Source organism: Ascaphus truei, chromosome 4, assembly GCF_040206685.1.
Source record: "Ascaphus truei isolate aAscTru1 chromosome 4, aAscTru1.hap1, whole genome shotgun sequence".
Taxonomy (NCBI): domain Eukaryota; kingdom Metazoa; phylum Chordata; class Amphibia; order Anura; family Ascaphidae; genus Ascaphus; species Ascaphus truei.
In genome coordinates, this window is record NC_134486.1 from 400,666,684 (window position 1) to 400,692,512 (window position 25,829).

The 25,829-nt window shown below is 48.5% G+C and overlaps 1 protein-coding gene across 1 annotated transcript in view; it reads right to left on the bottom strand.

The window, feature by feature from the left end:
* The window catches only part of NCOA1 (nuclear receptor coactivator 1), a 446,052-nt gene extending 430,279 nt beyond the window's left edge, over positions 1-15,773 (bottom strand). The window contains exon 1 of the mRNA XM_075598641.1: positions 15,243-15,773. The gene's annotated coding sequence lies outside the window, so the exon portion shown is untranslated. The remainder of the gene's footprint in view (positions 1-15,242) is intronic.
* Positions 15,774-25,829: the final 10,056 nt, after the last annotated feature.

The window sequence follows — 25,829 nt, forward strand, 5'->3', positions numbered from 1 at the left end:
AATCCCCTGATTAATTTATTCGGTATTCGCGCGTGTTTCTTTGTCGTCACATATTCTCCGTTATAGCCTGTGATTGTTTTAGGCAGTGACTTTGGAAAAGTGTACCAACCACGTTCATTGACAAAAATCAGCCTGTCGTCAAGCATCACATTTCTCCACAGGCTTTACCGATTGCTTTTCCATGATAGCCTGTGGGGCAGACGAAAGGCGTGCACAGAGGTTGCTCTTCTGGTGATAATAGCACCTTTTAATTCCCCATAAACTATACTAGAAAAAGACACATACCAAGGCTTTCTATTGACTCATAACACAGACTAACTCTAAATACTAGTAAATATTGCCATGCCCAGTAGCACTCCATTTCTGGCATTTATATGCATATATATATTTTGTGGTAATTTTTGGGGCTTAAATATGAGCTTACTGGGTACTTGTGTGTTTGTTAACTCTAAATACTGTATTCCTGCCAGTGTGTGAGAGTAAGGGACAGCTCTGCTGCACTCCTGCACTATTTCATCCTCGGGACCTTCAGCTAATTGGATCTACTGCTCACGTACTACATGTCAACTGAAAAGTAGTGTTAAATAAATACTATAGAAACATATGACCATACGCTTCCACCGCAGATTTCCACCGGCTTGCAGCATCTGTATTTTATATACTGATCTCTTCTTTCATATAAGGGACGTTAAGGATTTTGATAACCGCCCCCCCGGTCTCTCTGTGGATCTGGGCTTGAGCGCTCAACCCTGGAGAGAGACTGCACGGGGACAGGATGCGGGGACTTTTATATGTATATTTGTTCTGTAATAAAAGGTTGCCTACGTGTCTGCATCTACTACAGCATAGTCATGAATCCACCCTATTACATCTTAAAATACCTCAAAAGTGATATAGCATTGTAAATGAAAGCAGATGATGGGCCACTGTTGACCCAAACGTCATTGGTCTGCTTCATATTAGTGTGTGCCTGTGTACAGAAACGGAAATACTGTGGATCCTGAAGTGGGTTGTGGAAAAACTCTGTGTTGTTTCGGGTTTTAGGTTGGCTGACAGGCACATACAGTAACTTTGTATTTTACTGCTTTCCTCTTATTTGAGATATGCCCATTTGGACGTCGTTTTCATAATCAGTACAATTAAATTTGTTAAAACAAGCAAATAAGAGACATTTCTTAAAAAGTTATCTATCACTTCAAACTTTCAAATGTGTTTATATAAATCATAACAGTAAAATAAATAAGTGGCAGGGGATTTTATTAATACATTTAAAGATCAATTAATAATAATACGATTTACTGTATAGAGATAATAAAATCTTTAGTAAACAACTTTTTGGTGCCTGGGGCTAAACAGATGGATACAAGTGATTTGCCCTGTGTTACATGGAGCAGGTATGGGGTCTTAAACCAGATTCACTCACTGTAAACAGTGTGATTATTACTAGATAAGGGTTCTCAAGTACGGCTGGCAGGTGTCCAGTATTGAACTGGACTATCCTGAATTTGGACACTGTCCAGTAAAAAATGAAGGGTAATACTGGACATGTATGTGTCCGGTATTACCTCTCTGGTCGTGTATGTGTATACAGGTATTACCTCTCTGGACGTGTATGTGTATACAGGTATTACCTCTCTGGACGTGTATGTGTATACCGGTATTACCTCTCTGGGTGTGTATGTGTATACCGGTACTACCTCTCTGGACATAGTTACCTGATCGGCTTGGGGAGCCACGGGATTTCCCTGAGCAGGGATAGAGCAGGGCTGTTGCTAGTGGGCTGGACAGTTTCCTCCATCCTTATTGGCTGCATTACCCAGCAGCAGCCAATCAGGAGGTGGTGTCAGGAGCCTTGGGGTGGGACCAAGGAAAGGAGGAAACAGCATGGAGCAGTGAGCTGTGCGTACCTTGAGCGCGTCAAACCTTTCACCGTTGTGTCCAGTATCTTTGGAAAAGCCACCTTTCAACACTATTCTCAAGCCTTGGTCCTTGGATCACCAATAGTGCCCAAAGTGGTGCTCTCTCCTACTGTCTGTGGAGCTTCTATCTCTACCAGAAAACCCATGAAGAAGGCTGATTTTTAGATACAGGTCCATATTTTAAAAACATATTTTACACCTATGTACACACACATTATATTTATAGGCATTGTTTGGGTGATAATATAGTAGCGATATCTGGTGACATACAATATGGGGAAGATGTATAAAGGCAATTCTGGGGCAAAAAGCTGCACAAGAAGGAGACTTTTTTCTTTGATAAACTACAATGCTGCTCCAGACAAATACTATTTTTTTTCCTTTGGATATTGCATAATACAGTATTTGGGAGCACCGCCTTCAGAAGGATCATTAATGCTATTGATGGTACCCTGAGCAGTACTAAAAACGTCTCCTCCCGCTTGAATTTTGCACACAAAAAAAAAATTAAACAATGATTATTCAAAATGGGCAGGATAGCATCTTTTATAGAACTCTTATCTTAACCTCAGAAGCGATTTAAATCTATAACGATATGTTTTATCTGACTACTGAGGTTCATAACAAAGATCCATCATGAAAATAATATCCAAAAAGGTAAAGAGAAACAATTTAATCCTACCCTGTTGGGAATGTATTGAATTATCTCTGTTCTTAGCACTGATCCTTTCTTTTGTGCGAGATACAGTATAGAATGAAAATAATGGAGATCAAGCAAATACCAGGGGGTTGCATATGGTGATGTAAAGACATGAAACAGGTCCACGGTGACACAATGTGACATTCACAGAGCTCACTGTGTCCTTACACTGCCTTAGTCATGAGTGAGGGCCGGTGTGTACTTGACTAAGAGAAAAAGTATTATAATACAGCAGGGCCCCGCTTTACAGCGTTCCGCTCATACAGCGTTTCCCAATGTATACCCATATTCATTAGGTTCGGCGCTTGTTCCGTTTTTTCGGCATGAGGCGCTCATCAGTTTTAGCGCGTGCGCAACTCCTTGTCAGATGCCATTTGTCAGAGAAACAGTCGATTTACAGCTCTGCATCTTTGTTTTCAAAAGGTACAATACGGTACAGTAGTGTCCCGCTTTATGGCGATCTCCGCTTCACAGTGGCGGCCTGGAACGGACCCGCTGTATGAGCGGGGCCCTGCTGTACAACAGAAATACACTTGTAGGCCATGCCTTCCAGAGAGATTTGCCTCTTTCCCGCCGCGGAACAAATTGTGGCTTAGTGAGAGCTTGAAAGCGCTTTGCAAGGCATTCAGCCAATGAGCATCGCAATTTCACTTGACATGCAAATTTGCTAAATTATCGTACATTGCTAGATTTATTTATCTATATAAAAAAAAAATAGGATTGAAGCAGTGGGTCTCCGGAGCTGAACCGCGTTAATTTCAGCTGCTTCCGAAGATACTTACCTCTGTAGTGGGTGCCGGTAGCATCTCCGACTGGACTATGTGGGGCTATCCAAACGACAGCTTCATTAATGTCCCGCGTCCGGCAGGCTAATAGGAAGCCGTGAGGTTATCTCTTGCGGAGGGATGTATCTTGGGGAGCTGGGGGTCCCCGGAGTGGAAATTATTGGGGTTCAGCTCAGGAGACTCTCTGTCTCCCACCTAGGGACAGACGCATTGACCTGGGGGCAAGTGGCCTTGCTGGTGGCTGGGCTAATAGGAGGGGGTAACCATGCATCATGAGAGTGGGTGAGGGCCCAGTGGCTGGCAGGTCCAAGGGTGCAGGTCCAGTGGTAGGGACGGGAGGGGCCCCTGGGAGCGGAAAGACAGTCGCAGAGGGAAAGAAGAAGTAGGGTGAGAGAGCTGTTGAGGGTGCTAGTTTTAGGGACACTTATCTATGTTGGGCTCGCCATGCATGTGGCGGAGGCAGTTAAATAGCAGGTTTTGAAGGGGGAATATGAGGATTTGCTGACATTCTTGTTGGACTATAAAGAGCGACGTTAGAGAGGAAGGATGTTAAGAAGGAGGTCGGCGAAAAAAGAACCGAGGCACGCTCCCAAGTTGGTCGGCGACTGGTTGCAGGCATTCATGTTTTTGGCGAATATATGAGGGATGGTGGTAGTATGATCGGGATTGTAGGCAAAAAATGGCGGCAAACATTTGAGGTGGGAAGTGAAAGTTATGGACCTGTGGAGGTGGCGTATGATACCACAGAAGCCGGCCCCCTTTCAGGCAGGGCCTGGCAGTTCTCGGCAGTCGACTGGGGCTAGGAAGGGTATATGTTGGCAATTTAACGAGGGACAGTGTGAGTGGGGTGGGGGATGTCACTTTAGGCATGAGCACAGCGGCTGTAGGGGTAGCCACCCCACATTAAAATGCTTTAAAAAGTGCAAGGATGGATGTAGGAAAGGAGCAAGTGGACAAACTGGGGCGAGAAGCGAGAATGTCGATGAGATAGCGCCGGGGCTGCAGGTAAGCTTCAAAAGTGGTTTCTGGACTCTCCTTTAGGGAAGTCGAGTGTCCCCCTGTGTTGGCCTTGAAACCGCTGGAGAGGCACAGGGAAGTAGCAAGGGAAAATTGGAAAAAGAAACAAGGACAGGTAGGATGGCGGGCCCGTTATCTCATCCTCCATATAGTGTAGGCCATGGGTGGGGCCTCTTTCCTTTTGTTGAATGAGGACGGTTCTCCTTTGTCCCATTTTCAATTGGTAAGGGTTTTGCAGAGATGTGCAGAAGAAGGGGTGGGGGGCTTGGGGATTTGAGAATTGTTTTCCATGCTTGCAAGATCGGGACGGCATCAGAAGCTGCCAGGTTGGGACTGGGGGAGGCATCAATTAGGGAATTGGGCAGGTGGTCATCAGAGCGTTTAAGAGGTTATGATAGGCCATGTGTAGATTAAGAATGTTGGGTAGTTGATTTAGGTTATCTGTGATTTGCCTAGGTTCCCCCTCCCCCTTTGGAAGTATGGCTGTGTTGTGACTCAGTTTAAAGGCCAGGGGGGACGGGACAGCTGGGGCTGAGGAGGGATTTAGTCAGGACTTTATGGTTTGGTATTAGGGGTATGAGGTGGGACAAGTTGCTACTGGAGATGCTGCGCAGTCGATGGACGAGGGCCCCACCTGATATAGTGCTATTGCATTTAGGGGAAATGATGTGGCACTGGTCCAAACAATGGACTAGATGCGGAATAGGCAGAGGGACATTTCACAGTTTTTATTGCACTTAAAGACCTGTAAGGTCAGTTCCTTGCTGGTGGTGGGAGTAATACAGGGGGGGGGGGACTCTGTCAGTATTGGCTCCATGTGGTGAGGTGTTGGACCTCGTAGTTGGAAGTTTGGTAAAGGCCGTGCCATTCCTGGCTCAGGCAGATGGAATGGTGTCCTTCTGTATAGTGTGTTTTGTACCACGTAGCAGGCGATGTGCTGATGTGGGCACGAGTTAAGGGTATCCCTCAAGACCTTGGTTAATGATAACAGGGACATGTGGCTGGGTCCCTAATATGGTTAATTGTGATTTAGTATGTTGTTGTTATAATAAAGCTGTGACTGGCTTATCCTCCCAAGAAATTTTGTAGTGTGGTTCTTTGGGACTCAGGGGAGGAGACTGGCTTGAGGTGTGGGTAAGTCAAGAAGCCTGGACATGTAGGGGGAGGGGAGGCATGCTAATGCCAAGGGCTCCCGCCCCTAAGGAGCTGTGAGATCAGGATTGAGGGTATTTAAGGAGGGGCATAACATATATATATGTTGTGGTTATTTTGGGGGTTCAATATGAGCTTGTAGGTGTTCTGTATATTTAAGGAGGGGGAAATGGATCTAACCTCCCTCTTTCTACAAAGATCCATCTGTAGTGAAGTTCCCACCCGCCCTGCTTTTTATGGTTTTCTGGGGTGTGATTTGGAGAGAGAGGGTTGGGCATTGCTTAGTTTAATTGTTGCACCTTGAGTATGGCAGGAGTAGTGTAGCACGGGGGGGAGACACGGTCAGTGTTGAACCTCATAATTGGAAGTTTGGGAAAGGAGGTCAGAGGTTAGGAGGCAGTATGCTTGTTAATTACGTTTCTTGATAAGATGCAGGACATTAGTCAGGGAGCAAGGGGTTTCGCTAGAACATGCGCTCGTATATGGTAACGGCTGGGCCGGAAACCTTCTGGCACTCAAGGGGTAAAACCTTGGGGCAAAGCTGTATTTTAGAAAGATGCCAGCAAGATTTATGCTACTGTAGCGCACTTTCCCCCACCCCAGGGAGATATGGTGGCTAGTGTGTATGTGCTGCTTCACCTGTGGCTCAGAGGAAGTCTGAGCCTCCGCTGCTGGGAGCCTGGGGTGTACCTGATCCGTTGGTCGACAGTGCCTCCACCTGCGCGGGATCCTCACAGTGTGGGATAACCCTGGGCAGGACAATAACTAATACACACTTGTATAATATAACCGGTTTACTGTACACATATAACTAATGTTAATATAGAACCACTCAGGTTGCGCAGGGCCGCAACCCCACACCATGCCTTCAACACCATGTCCACACCCCAATGATATAGTCCCCACACCTAAGAGGCCCTTGGGCACCCAACCACCCCAGTGTTCACGAGTTGCAACCCACCCCAAATGTGTAGGTCAGCGCTGCCCACTAGAACTGAGGTGTACATTGGTGCACTTGTTGTGTTGCGGTACCTGCCGGGTGGTTCCACACCCGGGCGCGCTGCAGCTGTAGGATGGGATCCACGGATCCAGAGTGGCGAACCGCGACGCCTCCGCCTCTACGGTGGTTGAGTCCCGTGTGGATTGTACCACCTTTAATAGTCTCTGCAGTAGCAGGTGTCTGGACCCAGTCCACCTGAGGCCAGGATGCAGCCGCATCCTGGCTTGGTCCCAATCACTGGTGCTACAGGGGCAGTGTCCCTATTTACTGGGCCTGTCCCTGTAGCAACCACAAGCTGAAAGGGGAGTCGGGGCCTAACAGGGGGTATCTGGCCTAGTGCAGGTGCCACAGACACCTGCACACACAACCTACCCCTTCCTTGTCCCAGCTCTGACTGGTGTGGCTCGCAGCGCCAGCAATGTATCAATCTTGGGAAGCAGGAGAATCTGTCCGTGCTATTGCCACCTGATCCTGCACCCATATGGCCTTCTGGGGGCTGTAGTTCCCCTGCGGAGTTATTACACTAATGGCTGCCGCCTGTGCTCGCACAGTGCATGCACGAGGAGCACCAATATGGCTGCCGCAACTCCACTACCTTTCTGCACATGCGCGAAGTGTTGGGCATGCGCGACCACGCTCAAGATGACGGCGTCCTGCTAAGGGAGCCGCCGGGAGCCTCCGGCGATCCAATAGCCGCTCCAACTGCCCGCAGCCCTCCCCGCACTGTCCCCATCCTCTGCTGCCGGACGCTGCCACAGCGGTAGGTAAAGGGATGAAGGGGGACCCAGGGGGGATCGGGTCACATTCTCCCCCTGGTGAAAAGACCAACGCCCTCGCTTGGGAACAGCGTAACACATACTGTAGTGCCGACGAGTATTCTAAAACAAATCTGGGGCAATCACCAACAAGACCCAGGTACATGCTGTGTACATGCTGTGTACATGCTGGGTACATGTTGGGTACATGCTGGGTACATGTTGCAACATTTCAGTGACATTTCTGCAGACAGACTAATGGCCCATCGGATTAACAGCAGGGGTCCCTGGCAGTCTCATTCAAACTGAATGGGACGGCCAGGGACCCCTGCTGTATTAATCCGGTGGGCTATTAATCTCTGCAGAAATGTCACTGAAATGTTTGCAGCATGTACCCAGCATGTACCCAGCATGTACCCAACATGTACCCAGGATGTACCCAGCATGTACCCAGCATGTACCTGGATCTTGTTGGTGATTGCCCCAGATTTTCCAAGGCAAGTTTAAGGCAAGTTTTAGAATACTCGTTGGCACACATGTACCAATATAACACACTTATTTACACAATATAACTGCATTAACATGAGTACACTTCCTGCAGCAAATCCATATTTCCTTACACAGAGAATGGAATGGTAAGACTCTAAAAAAAAGTGTTGTGGGTGTGAAAATGTAAAAGTAGTGGTTCCCCGTGGCCACACCGCAGCCACTGCATAGGATGAGTTAAAAAAGCATGGTTTTCAAATCTGATTTTGTCCCCCACCTGGCAAACTTAACCATTAAGCTATTGTCACAATGCAATGTTTCCAAGAACAGGTCCTCATGCCGCAGACATCCCCTTGCATTCACTACCTGGAGCGCGCGCCTCTTCATTAAGCTGTCAAGCTGCTTTTCCCTGTCAGAGGCGACACTGAGCACCCCGGAATGGGAACATTTGGTGACGGCCGTGTCGCCGCGACCAAGTCTCCCGCCAGCGTTCGGACACAGAGGTACCCTCCGCGGCAGCCGTTCCGCCGCTGGACACTCGGCTGCTTTGCCAAAGTAAGTTCATTTAAGGGTTAATTTAGCGGCTAGGACAGGGAGTTAGGAATAGGGGGTATTAGGGTAAGGGGGTAGGTTTTTAGGGTAGGGGGTTAGGGTAAAGGGTTTTATTGTGAGTGGTTAGGGTAAGGACTTTTAGGGTACGGTGGTACAGTAGGTTTTTAGGGTAAGGGATTAGGGTAAAGGGGTTAGCGTAAGGACTTTTAGGGTAAGGATTTTAGGGTAGGGGATTGGGTAAAGGGTTTTAGGGTAAGGGGTGAGGGGTTAGGCTAATGACTTTTAGGGTAAGGGGTAAGGGTTTTAGGGTTAGGGTAAGGGGGTAGGGTAAGGGGTGAGGGGTGTGGGTAAGGACTTTTAGGGTAAGGAGTTAGGTTTTTAGGGTAGAGGGTAAGATTAGGGTTTTTTAGGATAGGGTTAGGGACTTACCTTGGCGGCGAAGCGGCCGGCGGCTAGAGGTCCCTGCCGGATAAGCTGCATAGCACAGTATATTATATCAAGATACAACCCACACAGGAAGAGAAGGCCATTATACAGTAACTAGGGCTCTCTATCCTATACTGTATAAAATCTACCTTTTATTTTGTACTGAAAAAATACATGTTAAAAAATGTATGTGAAAATCATATATAGGACTATCAGGACAGCCATCTTAATTATATACCCCCACTCAGTGTAGATAGAAGTATCTTCTCTATATTGGATATGAAAGACTGCTACGTACTGTACTAATATTGATCTTGCTTTAGAGAGGCTATATACTGGACACTGCTGTGGTTTGTATTGTCAGTTCTCCCCTTATCCCCCCTACTGTCCCTATCCCAGCTGAGCGAGATCCCTTTTGTTTATGTGATATTACATAAGGGTCCATGTAGTGCAGGCTTGGCCAACTCCAGCCCTCAAGGGCCACCAACAGGTCAGGTTTTGAGGATATCCCCGCTTCAGCACAGGTGGCTCAAACCGAGTCGAAGGCTGAGCCACCTGTGCTGAAGCAGGGATATCCTTAAAACCTGACCTGTTGGTGGTCCTTGAGAGCTGGAGTTGGCCACTCCTGTTGTAGTGCACGAGAATAGCATGTGCAGCTTCATGGCAGGAGGGAAAACTGTCCCACAGGGGGAGAAACGGGAGCTTTCCTGAGGCCTGTCCCATCTCCCACCCCCTTCAAATAGTCACGCAGAAAAGTTCCAGAAAGACAAAGGCCACTACAACCCCTACATTTTGCACTGATCATTATTAATACCACATGTCATATATTAGTAATTCTAGTCATGTAGAAATGAAACACACGTTTAGGGCTAACGTAGTATACACGACACGACTCCATGACAGAAAGGTCACCAGATAGATACAATTACTTCACGATATTAATCTTTATTCCCTTTTATTTGCTTATTGTAGGCATATTGTTTTAGCAGAGAATGAAGAGACTGGTACACAATTTCACAGTTCAAACACACGTACTGTACACACATACTGTACACACATACTGTACACACATACTGTACTCACATACTGTACACACATACCGTACACACATACTATACACACATACTGTACTCACATACTGTACACACATACTGTACTCACATACTGTACTCACATACTGTACACACATACTATACTCACATACTGTACTCATATACTGTACACACATACTGTACACACATACTGTACACACATACTATACACACATACTGTACACACATACTGTACTCACATACTGTACTCACATACTGTACACACATACTGTACACACATACTGTACTCACATACTGTACTCACATACTGTACACACATACTGTACACACATACTGTACACACATACTATACACACATACTGTACACACGTACTGTACTCACATACTGTACTCACATACTATACACACATACTGTACACACATACTGTACACACATACTGTACACACATACTGTACACACATGCACAGCGCCGGCATTCTGTTAAAACAAGGTACTTTAAACTCACACACAACCTCAGAGACGCACGCTACTGTACGAACAAACATACAGTACACTCCTTATACATGCAAGCACACTACTGTACATACATACTGTACACTGTTCCTATATACATACATGCATTCATAAACAAATGCACGGACATGTGACGTTATCATGGCAACATGGCGCCATTTGACGCCGTGCAGCCATGTTCACTGTAGTTGGAGGGGGAGTTGCAGGAGGACGCCGGGAGACGCCGCCGCTGCACTCCGCACCAAGTGAGGGAATTATTTTAAAAGCCTGTTCTTTGGGTTGGCCTTCAGTAGTAGGTGGCAACCCTGGCTGTAACCCCCTTGGCTGCAATAGGTAACTACAACTCCCAGCTTGCTGTGCTGCAGCAGCGAGCTACTTCTGGGGCAGGAGGATGTGACTTGTGACGGACAGGGAATTAACCAATGAGATTAGATTCTGGAGAGGGGGGTGTGACGGGAGCTTTGTGACCGGCTATTAATAATACACAAAAATATATATAACTGGGTTGAACTGGGACGAGACTTAGATATGATAAAATATAATTTATTCCTTGATAAAGGTGAACACACGAGATATACAAATAACAGGCAAAATATAGACACTTACTTAAAGATGGAAATGATGAAACAGTCACATCTGGACTGGCAGTTCATACAGCAAATCTTCATCATCCCAAGACACGAAAAGACCTTTTAGTAAGGGGTGACTCTGACTTAAATACCATGTCAAACTCATCTCTTAACCCTAGGTGCCGAAAAGGCTAGCGAAAGTCTTTGAAGTTGTTTGACTTCCAGTGTTTTAGTGTGAAGTTTCACACTTAAAAATTCAGTTCCTTTGGTCCCTGGGCCAAGCATAAACAATTAGGCAATTTAGCCTTTGATCACCAGGCTATGTAAATTCTAGCAAGATGTCCTTCCTGCTCATTATCATAACAGAGGGAGTTTGCCGTTTTCACAACAGACTCAAAATCCCATATACCCTGTAAATAACTTCATAACTTCAGTTCAGTAGTACTTACTGGCCCGCGAGACATATTAATACATTCCATCACACCTGGCGCTCCCAATGAGACTAAATATTACCATGTAGTACTAAAATTAAGAGAGATATTAATATCTGGCTCTTAGTATCTGTTAGATATCAATTGTTTAGAATCATTAGTTGGGGCTAAGTCCCACGAATACACCTATGTAACTCTTAGCACGTTCAGCCAAGGACATCTCATAATATTCTTATATTTAATAAGGTCACCCATTCTGATTTTCTCCTTGGGTAGCCGCACCCCTTGCCCCCATCAATAAATCCTTTGAAGCAGGGACCCCTGGGTAGGGGACATTTGTCATCTGGTTTTAGATTACACACTCAATGCCCCAGACCTCTTGAAGCAGAGGCGTTTGTAAGTGTGAGTTATAACGTTCACAACCCACTCTAGCTTCCTGCAAACAGGTATTAACATACTGTACACTAAAACCCCTTCTGCTTTTCACATTCAACTTCAATCAAGCCTTTTGAAGTCCAGATTTTCTGAAAAGACACAATACAGTTGTATTTTCTTAAACTGTAGCTTATTAACCCCTTAAGCCCCAGTGTGTGTGGTGCAGACACTGGCATAACAATAAAACATGGGAACAGGGGAATATACATTTTCATGTTAGAACAAGGGTTAAATCACATTTCTGGACCTCAGTCCAGTTAACCCCTTACTTCCCAGGTGAGATTAGAGGGTGGCCAATTGGGGTGTAACCCCTTTAATCCCGGGCCAAATCCTCACGACCGTCACAGGGGGGCCAAGGGGATAGCTGCTACAGCAGATCTGCACGACGAGCCTGTATGAGTTCAGGCTCGATCGAGAGTGACCCCGGGGCCAGTCTGTATCCCGCAAAGAGAGAGCGGACATTGACCGGAGGGAGAGCAGTACCGTGTGCAGGGAGGTCCACCAGATCAACGCCGGGAAGCCGCTCGGAGTAGCGCTCGTGTCGGAGGGGACCCCCAATGGTTGCAGTTAAAGTGGTACCAAAGTATTTTGTGAAGTACAGGTCTGCTAAACTTTGTTGCATTAAAGAGCTCCAACTGTGTCACGGCACCATCACATAGGCCTAGATACCCAGGATTGGGTGGCCGTATCCTCACTGACAGCGACATACACCTGCGCAGCGTGTAAGTGTAGTGTTATGTTGATGTGCTGTTATATGACTGTGGTGATCCTTTGTCAAGGTTCTCTAGTATCTATCTTAACGTATCTATAAAATCCGTTATATCAAACCCGCATTGTGTTTGCTTCCTGTTGTCTGAATGCAAGCCACGTGTGGCATACCACATAGAGATAAAGGACTCGGGCCCCCATCTCATCATCAGGTATCAGTCTGGGACTTGAAGAAAGAGGGGATGCACAGCTAGTGCACATATTTGCACAGCAGACAGCACATTCATACAAACATGCGCTGAGCAAATACTTTCAGCACCTACATACTGATAAACAAGCATACTCACAAAGATGCCTGTGCAAGTACCCAAACATGTTACTGTATACACATCCCATATACTGACCTACATGCTACTCGTATGTACATGCACTGCTTAAGTACAATTAAGCTACTGTAAAAATGTGCAGCTCCTATATACTGTCAAGCACAGTACTGTAAACATGTGCAGCTCCTATATACTGTCAAGCACAGTACTGTACACATATGCACAACGTCTTCCTGCTGATAAGCACATTACTGTACACATATGCACAACTTCTTCCTGCTGATAAGCACAGTACTGTACACATATGCACAACTTCTTCCTGCTGATAAGCACAGTACTGTACACATATGCACAACTTCTTCCTGCTGATAAGCACAGTACTGTACACATATGCCCAACTTCCTGCTGATAAACACAGTACTGTACTGCACAGATATGCACAACTTCTTCCTGCTGATAAGCACATTACAGTACTGTACACATATGCACAACTTCTTCCTGCTGATAAGCACAGTACTGTACACATATGCACAACTTCTTCCTGCAGATACGCACAGTACTGTACTGTACACATATGCACAACTTCTCCCTGCTGACAAGCACATTACAGTACTGTACACATATGCACAACTTCTTCCTGCTGACAAGCACATTACAGTACTGTACACATGCAGAGACTTATACATTGAAGGGGCAATCCCTAACATACTGTAGTAATAAAATAATATTAATAAAAAAAACAAACAACGTTGCTGATGCCTTCCCCCCAAATTTTTGCCTGCATTCTTCTTAATTGAATTTTTCCTGATTTATTTTTATGATGCAGAACTCACGTGGTATTTATTTACATGCTGCTTCTGTTTGTGATTAGGGAATTAATGATTCTCTGGCATAGCAAGTAATAGAAACATTGGTCACAGCGGTGAGCGGTGGTCTGACATTCAGCTGCAGTTCCGAGCGGCCGAGCGCTGCAAACCGTCTTAAAAAGTGAAACGACAGCGTCTACCCCATCCACATTAACCCCTCCGACGCCGGAGAGCCTGCAACACATTGCAAAATAATGTTAAAAGAGAAAAGGCCGCTGCAAGGCGAGCTGAGGCGGAATGTGACTCCGCTGAAGCATCTTATAGTTAAAGAAAGGAGACGCCCCCAAAAAATAAAAAATACTGCCGCTCCCCAACGTCATACACCCTAAATTCTAACCTTCTCCAAAACACCACATCGAAAACCCCCTAAAATGGGGAATTGCTGGTATTAATGTAAATTAGAGGGCAGCGGGACAAGGTGCGTTTGAAAATCAACTATGCAAATACAGTCACACCCTGGAGAATCTAGTCACCAAATTCTGCAATAACGGGGCAACCTTGTAAAGTGTGCCATGTTATTTTGAAGGTGGGTTTAAAATGTCTCTTCCCTATTCTCCCCCTCTAATAAATAATGCTCTTTACCTCCCTGTCCATGCACTATAAGAACATGCCCCTCTCACTGGCATGTCCTTCTGTCCTTCTGCCGCTGTAAAGTACACCGCAGATTACCCTACTAGGCACCTCCATCGTGATTGTGAGTGCAGAAAATAAGGAGAGAGCATCAAATAAAATGAACATATTTCTGGAAGGCTCAACCCGGACAGGTGGTGGTGAGCCAGCAATATATTGGACGCAGAGTATCCTTCCTATAAGGCGCACATAATCTATATCAGGGGTGGGCAACTCCAGTCCTCAAGGGCCACCAACAGGTCAGGTTTTCAGGATATCCCTGCTTCAGCACAGGTGGCTTAATCAATCTCGGACCTGCTGGTGGCCCTTGAGGACTGGAGTTTTGCCCACCCCTGATATAGATTGTTCTGTACAGAGATACAATGTAACTTGCACAAGGTCACAAAGATCCGGCACTGGAATCTGAACCAAATTAATTTGCCTCTTGTGTCTTTAACACTAAAAGCGACTCCACGAACTCTTCGCATATAGATAAAACGTAATAAATAGCAGTATAAATGTAAATAGATTTAAAGCCGCTTCTCCACCAAATCGAGTTCCAAATCCTCCTACGGTTAGATTTAATTAAGTAGCATTAATAACATGGCAGATGTCGTTTGGAGGTCGCCAGGCGCATCATGGACATGTCCAGTGAGAATTGCACCCCAGAGTTGGCTGCTTAACCATTATTTCTAATCCTCACCATCACTTATTAACCTGCATTGCTGGCCACTGTGGCAGGGGAAGCAGGGATACATCAATGACATAAGGCAGCAAACAACAATAGTTAATATATGCTGGTGGAGTAGATACGCAGGCTCCTGATCAAAAGAGCTTACAATCTGGCTACGCTATGACTGCAGAACAGGTGTTAAAGGTGCTGGGTACCAGTTTCCCCTTGGACACACATGATGATCAGTGCACTCTCAGTATAACTCACCTGCAGGTGCTGGTAGGAAGGCGTCTCAGGTGTTCAGATCTGCATGGCATGTGCCCTTCTCACATACTGTACATCCAGCAGGGCCTCCTGTGACAGGCGGGGGGGCGGGGGGGGGGGTGTCCCCTGATACAAACTGCTTCTGTTCAGTCTGAGTTTGGTCCGCAGACTGTCTCGTTTTCCGATCGCATCCGTGTCCTCAATTCCCACGCAGGCCGTGCCCACGGTGATGCATTACATCCGATACCTACCAATGTGTGCCAGTGGTATTTCTCAGCCTGCAAATTGTACGGTCCACATTGCTCGGCTCTGCATCAGTGTCTGCACTCTTTCTCTGCCTCTTGCCCCTCACCCTGCATCATGCCAACGTCTGCTGCGAACCTTTCGTCAGAGCTGCACTGTCTGACTGTCTGCCTGCCTGTCCCCCTCCTCAGGCTTGTGCCTAGCACCCTGCAGTCATCTCTTCCAACCTGTGTTTCTGTTCCCCACGCGGCGTCTCCGGGGTCGGTGTCTGTATGTCTGTGTTTATCTTTAATCCTGTATCTCCCCTTATAGGTTTGTGTGTGTGTGTGTGTGTGTGTGTGTGTCTGATCCTGTGCGTGTCTCCCCTTATACTCTATCGCCCCCTACAGGCCTGTGTGGTTTGATCCTGTGTTTTTCTAATGTACATTTAGGGGGTTATTCATAAAACTGCAATAGTGCTGACAGGGGCACTATCGCACGGCGACTGTCAAGTGTGGGTGGGGAGTTGGCTATCCAGCTGGGGGTTGGTTATTTATGCTCCTCCTTCAGGGCCCAAGCTTTCCCCAGTAGACACTATCGCAGTTTAGTAAAAATCCCCAAATCTTACATATTGTGTCTGACCTTATAGCATCTATCACTCTGTGATATTATGTCTAAACCCTCTTGAACTTTAATTCTCGTTTACTAAGTGTCTCCATGTATCTCCGATATGTAAGTCCTTGAGGTTTTTTGTTTACATTTTATTTAGGTACTGTAAGGTTATTTTGACACACTCGCTCCTTACATGTGTTGGTTGCTGTTTTTCCTTTGTGTATGTGTGCCCTGGTGCCTACAAGTATAGGCTTCTCTGCTGACGTTCATATGGATGTTGAAGTCAAAGCAATTCACCTTTCTCTAAAAGACTCTGCTTTAATAATAATAATAATAATAATAATAATAACTTTATTTCATATAGCGCTTTTCTCCCAATGGGACTCAAAGTGTTTCACAATTACAGTGCAGCGCGCGGTACGCGGCACATAGGAATGTTTTTGGTGCCTGAGGCACAGGGAGGTAAAGTGACTTACTCAAGGTCACGAGGAGCTGACACTGGGAAGGGAACCAGGTTCAAACTCAGTGTCGCTGATTGCAGACTCGGCATCGTTACTCACTGAGCCACTCCATCCATGGATACCCTGGAAGGCGGTATCACCGGAGGAATAGAACGTTCTCAGGGGGTTATTCAATAAATGTTGATAGTGCGACTGAGGCACTATGGCACGGAAAATCCCACTGTTATCAACAAGAGTTCCTGTGTGCTAGTCCCCCGGTCGACACTATCACAGTATTGAATGACCCCCGTAGGGGCTTTTTCTATTACCGCCTTAGCGTACTATCAGACTGTTTTCAGCCCAAATTCCCTACTGACTTCTATAGGGAATTTCATCCCAATCAGCTGCTTTGGCGCATACAGTATAGCACAAGTACTGCAACCGGCTATGGCACCCGGTGTGGCGTTAACTCCCATTAGGGTTGCCAGGTGGCTTCTCCAAAATAATGGACACAATGGACACAATGGTGAAAGGTGCGACACGCTCGAGACACACACACCCCTCACCACTCCATGCTGTTTCCTCCTCTCCTTGGCCCCATCCTCAAGCTCCACCTCCTTCTGATTGTCTGCATTACTCAGCAGCAGCCAATCAGGATGTAGTAAGCTGCCCAGCCCTGTAGCAGCAGCCCTGCTCTCTCCCTGCTCTGGGGAAACTCTGCAGCCCTCCCCCCCAAGTCGGTCAGCTCACTATGTCCAGAGAGGTAACACATACATTTCCAGTATTACCTCTCATTTGTTATTGGACAGAGTGCCCAAATACAGGACAGTCTGGTTCAATACTGTACATCCAGCAACCCTACTGTCCCAATAACCAGTACCAGCATTTGGTGCATGTGCCCTTCAGTGTCTTATAAACCAGCTTTGCAGATCAGATCCCCACATGGCAAGATGGAAAAAGCAACACCAACTCCTCACACCCTCCTTTTCTGTATTTCTCTTGTTTTTCCTGTCCCTCTAACAGCTCCCTCAAAAACTCAGCCCCAGCACAGCCTGTGGTATCAGATTTCTTTACACTGCAGAGTACAGATTAACCTGTCAGTAACCATTTGCAGAATGGCTAGTTTGTTAGTCTCATTAATGTTGCAAGGGGTAATTATATATGAAAGCCCTTTAGGGCCAGAGGTTTGTGCGACGACGCATTGCTGGGGTTGCGATAAATGTATGATCTGTATTCTGATTTAAATTAGCACACGGACCTTCATAGCTAGTTTATAAAGTTGCCCGAATTACGGCATTATAGCATGAAAACTTTCCCTATGTAATCTGAAAGGCCAATTCTATTCCTAGCTGCATACTCCATAAAGGTATTGAATGATATAGTGTGTCTGATACATTCCGTTGTAGGGGTAGGTCTCAGCTCACCTAAGGCCTCGGACATAGTGCAGGCGCACGAGCGCGTGACGTCACGCGCGCCTGTGCTTGCCGAGATCCGTGGCCTGCAGGTTTGGGCGATGGGAGGCTTGGCGAGGGTGTGCCAGCCTAATTCTGGTTTGTTACATAGTTTTTTGGGGGTGTTTGGCCCCTCAGGTTCTGGCCAATTCTCCAATTAGGAACTAGGTGTAACATGGTTAGTCTATAATACCTCTCTTCCCCCTGTCACATAAGCCTTAGCAGTCTAGGCAGGTTATCCTGTGGGTATTGACCCCCCTCATGCTACTCTCTGAGTGACAGAAGCGGTGGTGACTCAGGGTCTGTGAACAGCCTATCAGGGTACAGACCTTGAGCCCTGCCCTTCTGGTTGATCAGAGAGGAAGCTCCAAAATATAGGAGTCTGCTTCCATACATCCTGGGGAATGGAAGTGTGTGCTATCTCCTCCCGGCTGGGAGGGAGATAGACCAGTCAGTCCCTCAAGGGATGGCTGGCCTAGGAAGATCAGAGCCCTCAAGAATAACAGAGAGCCAGCACCATCCAGAGGCCTGGAATCCTCTGTGACCCATTTATCCGCTGAATGTACCATCTGCATTGACTGCCGCACAATAAAGCCCCTTCTGTTTTATATACCCCTGCCTGTCTATTGGGCAGGGGGGAAAGAAGTCTGTTCCAGTGGGAGACTGTCTCTGGATATCCTGGAGCCACTGGAGCTGGAGGCGCTGTCACCAGTAAAATAATATCAAGATCATCAAAAGCCTGTCCTGTCTCCACTACATCGCAGACCTCAGCTCTCCTGGACCCTCACAGGTATGCCAACACCATAACACCTGTAGCCGCAACAGTATCTTCCAGAGGGTGGGGGTACATGTGCTACAATTGGAGGTGCTGCTGAGATAGGACAGGCTTTCAGGACTTTAAAGTACAGAAGCTTCAAGGGATTTTAAACAGCAGTTGGATGCAACAGGTCCCTTGATGGTCTGTTCCAGGGACCCCGGGCACCCATGTTACATTCAGGAAGGATAAATTTATCCCCGAGGCGCTACCGGGAAGTATATACTGTACCCTTCAAGATACATCCCGGCTGAAAATCTAGGGCTAGGGCCCTTCCAACGGTGGAGGACCCTTGGGTATCTATTCATGTAAAGTAGCACATCGTACTGTGCTGTGAGGGAGACGCACCTGGATCAGTGTCTCTGGGAGTGTGACCCTCACGTTTCTGTTCAGTATAGGGGCGACCCGAGGGGCTGTTACCGGGGAGCACTTTTACCCTATCTACCAAATCTGCCTGTAGAAAGGCTGGGGCCAGGAACCTTGCAATGTATGCTGAAGGACTGTTGGGTACCTGTAACTAAAACTAGCATGACGTACTGTGCTGTGGGGGAGACGCACCAGGATTCGGCTATCTCTGGGAGCGTGACCCCCGCCATTCAGTATCAAGCCCGGGTTTCTGGGGGCGCACCCGGTGGGAAAATTATCACAGGAGCGTGAACCCCATCTCTGCTATGAAAGGGACAGTCCATTACAGTGTTTGTAGGGACTTGTGCACCTGGCAGGCTCTGGAATTTTGAAGAAGGTCCAAAAGGAGAAAAAGGAACGGGCTCCTGATAGTATGTACCAGAGACCTTGTGTACCTATGCAAGGTTGCTGTGCTGTGTTCTAAAATGGCGGACACTGCGTGTTGCCAGTCCTAATCATTTCCAAGATGGTGCCTCCACCTTGAATCGGGACCGCATGGGATGTTACACCAAAGTTGCAAGCTTTTGCAAACCTCAGTTGCAAGCTTCTGGTGCCAAACTCTGGCACTGCCCAACCAAGTGACTGGCTCATCTGGAGTCGGATACTTCTTCAATCCACGCCGCCCTACCTCTAATTCCACGCAGGGGAGGGCTACTAACAACCAGCCAACTGGAGTCTGCCCTTGATATGGGTGGAGTCCGCAACTGCTCCTTGCTTCATTCACCTAGGAACTGAGACTGAGTGAGGAACCACTATACAACCAGCTGTAATCTATCTCAATGGCTACCCGCCCAACAATGGATGATCTGGAGGTTACCAATTATAACGTGCCAGGTGGCTACCTAGTTGTCCGGGTACATGGCCAATCCACCTGCATTGCCTCTGCCCGCACTGCCGGCTACCCAGAGGCACTGTCGGCCTCTGTGCACGGTGTGAACACTGTGGCACCTTCTATCTGTGGCCTGCCAGCCCTGTGTCAGCGGATTAATTGTACCTACTTAAAGAGCCTCCACACCAACCAGTGCGGCCCTAGTAAGCTCCCCTGTCGCGGACGATGTGGGCCCGTGTGCCCTGACCATCCTGCCTGGATGCCCACTTGGTTCAGTGCCAACGGTGCCAACGCCGCTTCCCGCCAGGCCCTCATGCCCTATGATGTGGCCTCGCCTAATCTATAGTCTGCTGGGCCACCTGTGGGACCAAATGACCTAACCAACATTTCTGCACCGAGATGTCTGCTGGTTCCAGAAGAAGAACCTGTGCCAACTATTCCTGATGACCAGGAGGGTGAGTCGACTGTACCAGGGTGTTGGGTGTGCCTCCCCTGGTGGCGCGGGGCCAGCAGCCCTGTGCAGAGAGATTCCAGGGTAGGTGAGGTGCCCCGACATCACGGCCTGTTTGAGTGGTCCTCCCCTGCCCCATAAAAAGATTACCTTTGCCGTGCGGAACCTGCGGAGTGACGACCATTTCCTACCTGTGTCCGTCGGCATCGTTCCAGCTCAGTCGTCTGTGCAGAAGGCCGTGGTGATGCCAGAGCTCCGGAGGAGCTCCGCGCCCGAGGAAGGCGACACCAGGGTGAAGGACCTGCTGGTGGAGGAACCTGTGGAGCCAGATGCCGTCCCTTGCCTCCAGATTGGTGAGGCTCTCCCTCCTTACTCCCTGAAGGTTCCAGATGCGGCCTATCTGGACGAAGAACCGGACGTAACCTTGTTCAGTGTGCCGCGGAGTGACGTACCTCCTGCGTTGCCGAACGTGACGTAATCCGCACCGCCGGATCGGGAACTGCTCAGGGCTCTCGCGAGTTGGCGCTCCCTGCTGATGTCAGCATGAGGCGTCCGTGGAGTTCCATAAAGTTCCTGAGCCGCTACCGGCTCCAACGGTGGGGTGACCGGGACTGTTGTCAGCTGATGCCCCCTGCTTTGTGACCCAGTGCTAAGGGAGAGGTCACAGTGTCCCTGATACTGCCTCAATATCATCTCCTTAGGGTAGGGTAAGCTCACCAATTATGGACAGCCCAGGACCCTGTTAGGCCCCAGTCACCGGCCCTGAATCCTCCTGCCCTGGCCCCGTCCACGACACCTAGCCCTGTGCGGGTTAAACATCTTGATCCTACTATCTCTGCTTTTGTGTTATCTAAGTTTCCCAGTGATACCGTGTTCCCTGGGTTATCACCTGATATAAGGGATTGGTCTTTTGGAAGGGGGGATAGTCCCTCTGATGACTCGGAGGGTGACATATCTGTGTCCCGTTGTGTAAAAAGACCTATGTCTAGGGGCTCTTTTCAATCTTTCAGGGAGTCATCTAAGTAACAATCCCAGTAGTCCAGTTCATCTGGTATATCTTCTCAGGGGTGTGCCAAGATCCACCATCAGAGATCTGAGCCTTTGCTCGGGGAACCCCTTAAGTGGTGGGACCCCATGTTCTGTCGATATGTCCCTAATATGAACAAGACAAGGTTCGTATTGGTTAATGGCCCTATTTTAGTCCATTGGTGAGAGGAAGGCCAATTCTCTCCTGAGGATGAGGCAGAGGCTTTTCGTAAAAGGCAGGGAGAAATAAATCTAGGTGTAAGGGTGCCCAAGGACCACTCTATATTATACCAAGAGGTGTACCCTAATGACCCCGGGTTTTGGGTACTCCCTGGTCTTGGAGCTGGTCAGAAAATTATATGGCTGAGCCGGTGTCACGGGAGACCAGGTTTTTCAACACCTTTTTATACCGGGATCATATGATTGAGCAAAGCAAGGAAGTAAAATAAATTGTAATTTATTTGAGGAAAAGACATGCACACAATGTAACACAATTTACACGGTTAACACACTTACTAGGAACGGGGCTAATGAATAATAATAATAATAGCATGTTCTTGTATAGCGCTGCTAGTTTTACATAGCACTTTACAGAGACATTTTTCAGGAGCTTACAATCTATCCCTGCCCCGTGGAGCTTACAATCTATGTTTTTGGTGCCTGAGGCACAGGGAGATAAAATGACTTGCCCAAGGTCACAAGGAGCTGACACCGGGAATTGAACCAGGTTCCCCTGCTTTACACTTAGTGCAAGTCAGATGTCTTTACTCACTGAGCCGCTCCTTTAGGGAATAAATCTTTTAAACAAAATTCACAAAAATTACCTCTGTAGGAGCCCTTTCCAATGACCGGTAGGTACTGTACTCACGAAAGTCCTGGAACTGATTCCGGCACGCAAGGCCAGCCGCGACCGCTACGTTCTCAAAAGTGGGACTTAGAAACTTTTCTGAGTCGAAAATCTTTGAAGTCGGCTCGCGTCTATTCAGTACAGAGCATCTTTTGGTTTGGTGCTTGGAATCTGCCGTCCTGATTGGCTGCAAGGTTTCTTATGGATTTCCGTGATCCATTGTGACGGTAAAGGGGTACCCAGGCCATTAATAAAGGTATTTGGCCCGACTGGGTGCCCCTGAGCCATGATGGGGAATTGTAAAATGTCAGCTCTGCAACCCAATCAGGCACAAACACTGTTTTGTGATAAAACTGTATATGTGTGTCTTATTATTGCAGGAGTGTTAAGCAGCGGACATTTCCCTGCTTCAGCACAGACCAGAATAGTAAGACCGGGCAGGGGAATGAATTACATTCAGGTCCCCCGGTATATGCCCGAGAACCCCAGAACCAGGGGGGGTTCAGAGTAAAGTCATTTTAACGATTATGTGTATAACTGTGGCAGTGTTTTCGTGTAAGCGTGTGAAAGGAAAAATGGTTTTAAAACCTAGCCACTAACAGCATAGCCGGCGGCTTTTTGCTAACTTTCGGCAGGAAGCTCCTAGCGCCGTGAGATTTGCTGTGAGCACTTTTCGGGTAAAATGAGGAAATATCATATCGCGCAATTTTTATAGAGTTACTAGCTTTTGTACCCGGCTTCGCCCGGGGAATGAATCTCCCCCGCCCCCCGGTGGTACATCTCCCCACGCTGCTGTGTCACATCTCCCCTCGCTGTCGACACATCTCCCCACGCTGCTGTGCCACATCTTCCCTCGCTGCCGGCACATCTCCCCGCCCCTCTTCCCCCCGCTGCCGGCACACTTCCCCGCGCAGCTTTAGGCTGCGGCCACGCTGCCGCTGAGCTCGCTCATGCTTGAGAGCGGTGACGTCACCACCTCTCCAAGCATGAGCGATCGGCTGTCCTGCAATTTGTTTTAGAGCAGGAGCAGGGGCTGGCTATTAGGGGAGGGGGCTGTCTCTGTGTCTGTATGTGTGTATGTGTGTGTGTCTGTCTATGTGTCTGTCTATGTGTGTCTGTCTATGTGTCTGTCTATGTGTCTCTGTCTATGTGTGTCTGTCTCTGTGTGTGTTTGTCTCTGTTTGTGTGTCTCTCTGTGTCTGTGTGTCTCTCTGTGACCCCGTCTACAACCTTCCCTCCCCTCTTCCCCCCCCCATTGCTCTCTCTCTCCCCCCCAATGCTCGCTCTCTCTCCCCCCATTTCTCTCTCCCGCCGCCCCCTCTCTTCTGGCCCCTCTCCCCCCTCTCCATCTCTCTCTCTTCCTTCCCCCTCCCACTCTGTGTCCCCCCTCCCACTCCGTGTCCCTCTTCCCACTCCGTTTCCCTCATCCCACTCCATTCCCCCTCCTCCCACTCCGTTCCCCCCCTCACTCTGTTTCCTCCCTCACTCCATTTTCTCCCCCCCTCCCGCCCTCACTCCATTTTCTCCCCCCCTCCCGCCCTCACTCCATTTTCTCCCCCCCTCCCGCCCTCACTCCATTTTCTCCCCCCCTCCCGCCCTCACTCCATTTTCTCCCCCCCTCCCGCCCTCACTCCATTTTCTCCCCCCCTCCCGCCCTCACTCCATTTTCTCCCCCCTCCCTCCCTCACTCCATTTTCTCCCCCCCTCCCTCCCTCACTCCATTTTGTCCCCCCTCCCTCACTCTATTTTCTCCCCCCCTCCCTCACTCCATTTTCTCCCCCCCTCCCTCACTCCATTTTCTCCCCCCCTCCCTCCCTCACTCCATTTTCTCCCCCCCTCACTCCATTTTCTCCCCCCTCCCTCCCTCACTCCATTTTCTCCCCCCTCCCTCCCTCACTCCATTTTCTCCCCCCTCCCTCACTCCATTTTCTCCCCCCTCCCTCCCTCACTCCATTTTCTCCCCCCCTCCCCCCTCACTCCATTTTCTCCCCCTCCCTCCCTCACTCCATTCCCCCCCTCCCTCCCTCACTCCATTTTCTCCCCCCTTCCTCCCTCATTCACTCTGTTTTCTCCCCCCTCCCTCACTCACTCCGTTTTCTCCCCCCTCACTCACTCCATTTCTCCCCCTCACTCACTCCATTTTCTCCCCCCTCACTCCATGTTCTCCCCCCTCACTCCGTTTTCTCCCCCTCACTCACTCTGGTTTCTCCCCCTCCCTCACTCCGTTTTCTCCCCCTCACTCACTGCGTTTTCTCCCCCCCACTCACTCCATTTCCCCCCCACTCCATTTTCTCCCCCCTCTCTCACTCCGTTTTCTCGCCCTCACTCACTCCGTTTTCTCCCCCCTCACTCATTCCGTTTTCTCCCCCCTCACTCTGTTTTCTGCCCCCCCCACTCACTCCGTTTTCTACCCCCACTCTGTTTTCTGCCCCCTTACTCACTCTGTGTGTCCCCCTCACACTCCCTTTTCTCCACCCTCACTCACTCCGTTTTCTCCCCCTCACTCACTCCATTTTCTCCCCCCTCACTCATTCCATTTTCTCCCCCCCTCACTCTGTTTTCTGCCCCCCCACTCACTCCGTTTTCTACCCCCACTCTGTTTTCTCCCCCCCACTCAGTTTTCTCCCCCCTTACTCACTCTGTGTTTTCCCCCCTTACTCACTCAATTTTCTCCCCCCTCACTCACTCTGTTTTCTCACCCTCACTCACTCCGTTTTCTCCCCCCTAACTCTGTTTTCTCCCTCCCACTCACTCCATTTTCTCCCCCCCACTCACTCCATTTTCTCCCCCCCACTCACTCTTTTTTCTCCCCTCACTCACTCTGTTTTCTCCCCCCTTACTCACTCCATTTTCTTCCCTTCCTCAGTCACTCTGTTTTCTTCCCCCCCTCATTCACTCCATTTTCTTCCCCCCCACTCACTGTTTTCTTCCCCCACCTCACTCCGTTTTCTTCCCCTACCTCACTCCGTTTTCTTCCCCACCTCACTCCGTTTTCTTTCCCCCCTCACTCCATTTTCTTCCCCCCTCTCTCACTCCGTTTTCTCCCCCCACTCACTCACTCAGTTTTCTCCCCCCTCAATCACTCCATTCCCCCCCACTCTGTTTTCTCCCCCCCACTCTGTTTTCTCCCCCACTCTGTTTTCTCCCCCCTCGCTCACTCCATTTTCTCCCCCCCACTCACTCTGTTTTCTCCCTCCCCACTCACTCTGTTACCCCCCACTCACTCCATTCCCCCCCACACTCACTCCATTTTCTCCCCCCACTCACTCCGTTTTCTCCCCCCACACTCACTCTGTTTTATCCTCCCCCCACACTCACTCTGTTTTATCCTCCCCCCACTCACTACGTTTTCTTCCCCCCTCACTCACTCCGTTTCTTCCCCCTCACTCCGTTTTCTTCCCCCTCACTCACTCCATTTTCTCCCCCCTCACTCACTCTGTTTTCTTCCCCCACCTTACTCCGTTTTCTTTCCCCCTCTGTTTTCTCTCTCCCC